Here is a 2,500-nt window from a genome sequence, read left to right as displayed (position 1 = left end):
GAGAGAATCTTATAACATAAAGATACAGATTTTTGAACGCAAAGTACTTTATTTCTCAATATTCATTGAGAACATAAGGTAGTGTTATATAGATTGTTATCAAACGACTATTACAATATACTGAAAAACAATTGTGAAATATACAAAAATTAATATATTGTATAGTTGTTAGAGAGAATCTTATAACATAAAGATACAGATTTTTGAACGCAAAGTACTTTATTTCTCAATATTCATTGAGAACATAAGGTAGTGTTATATAGATTGTTATCAAACGACTATTACAATATACTGAAAAACAATTGAAATATACAAAAATGAATATATAATGGTATATTGAATAGTTGTTAGAGAGAACCTTAACATAAAGATACAGCTTTGAACGCAAAGTTATCAAACGACTTTTACAATATACTGAAAAGCAATTGAAATATACAAAAATTAATATAATGGTATATTGTATAATATAAAAACTAAGTTTGGTTAAACGGCGGGCATAAAAATGATTTTATTTACGTAGCCAAATGCATCGTCATCTTATTAGTGACGCGCAAAAAGGAATTCAGGAGATTCCTACTGTCCCTATTTGCGAAGAGCCGAAACCACATATAAAGAGCCAAAAGGCCGAAAAAACGTATATTTGCATATAAAAAAAACTAAATTTGGTTAAACGGCGGGCATAAAAATGATTTTATTTACGTAGCCAAATGCATCGTCATCTTATTAGTGACGCGCAAAAAGGAATTCAGGAGATTCCTACTGTCCCTATTTGCGAAGAGCCGAAACCACATATAAAGAGCCAAAACGCCGAAAAAACGTATATTTGCATATAAAAAAAACTAAATTTGGTTAAACGGCGGGCATAAAAATGATTTTATTTACGTAGCCAAATGCATCGTCATCTTATTAGTGACGCGCAAAAAGGAATTCAGGAGATTCCTACTGTCCCTATTTGCGAAGAGCCGAAACCACATATAAAGAGCCAAAAGGCCGAAAAAACGTATATTTGCATATAAAAAAAACTAAATTTGGTTAAACGGCGGGCATAAAAATGATTTTATTTACGTAGCCAAATGCATCGTCATCTTATTAGTGACGCGCAAAAAGGAATTCAGGAGATTCCTACTGTCCCTATTTGCGAAGAGCCGAAACCACATATAAAGAGCCAAAACGCCGAAACCACGTATATTTGCATATAAAAAAAACTAAGTTTGGTTAAACGGCGGGCATAAAAATGATTTTATTTACGTAGCCAAATGCATCGTCATCTTATTAGTGACGCGCAAAAAGGAATTCAGGAGATTCCTACTGTCCCTATTTGCGAAGAGCCGAAACCCCATATAAAGAGCCAAAACGCCGAAACCACGTTCATACAAGTAAAAAAATTTCATATAAATACTAAATAATTTTCATATAGATACTAAGTTTATGAATTCATACAAGTAAATAATTTTCATATAAATACTAAATAATTTTCATATAGATACTAAGTTAATGAATTCATACAAGTTAAAAATTTTCATATAAATACTAAATAATTTTCATATAGATACTAAGTTAATGAATTCATACAAGTTAAAAATTTTCATATAAATACTAAATAATTTTCATATAGATACTAAGTTTATGAATTCATACAAGTAAAAAATTTTCATATAAATACTAAATAATTTTCATATAGATACTAAGTTTATGAATTCATACAAGTAAATAATTTTCATATAAATACTAAATAATTTTCATATAGATACTTAATAAATTTCATATAAATACTAATTAATTTTCATATAGATACTAAGTTAATGAATTCATACAAGTTAAAAATTTTCATATAAATACTAAATAATTTTCATATAGATACTAAGTTTATGAATTCATACAAGTAAAAAATTTTCATATAAATACTAAATAATTTTCATATAGATACTAAGTTAATGAATTCATACAAGTTAAAAATTTTCATATAAATACTAAATAATTTTCATATAGATACTAAGTTTATGAATTCATACAAGTAAAAAATGTTCATATAAATACTAAATAATTTTCATATAGATACTAAGTTTATGAATTCATACAAGTAAAAAATTTTCATATAAATACTAAATAATTTTCATATAGATACTAAGTTTATGAATTCATACAAGTTAAAAATTTTCATATAAATACTAAATAATTTTCATATAGATACTAAGTTTATGAATTCATACAAGTAAAAAATTTTCATATAAATACTAAATAATTTTCATATAGATACTAAGTTTATGAATTCATACAAGTAAATAATTTTCATATAAATACTAAATAATTTTCATATAGATACTAAGTTAATGAATTCATACAAGTTAAAAATTTTCATATAAATACTAAATAATTTTCATATAGATACTAAGTTAATGAATTCATACAAGTTAAAAATTTTCATATAAATACTAAATAATTTTCATATAGATACTAAGTTAATGAATTCATACAAGTTAAAAATTTTCATATAAATACT

This window comes from Zeugodacus cucurbitae, unplaced genomic scaffold (genome assembly GCF_028554725.1).
Source record: "Zeugodacus cucurbitae isolate PBARC_wt_2022May unplaced genomic scaffold, idZeuCucr1.2 ctg00000092.1, whole genome shotgun sequence".
Taxonomy (NCBI): Eukaryota; Metazoa; Arthropoda; class Insecta; order Diptera; family Tephritidae; genus Zeugodacus; species Zeugodacus cucurbitae.
This window is presented reverse-complemented; position numbering follows the sequence as displayed.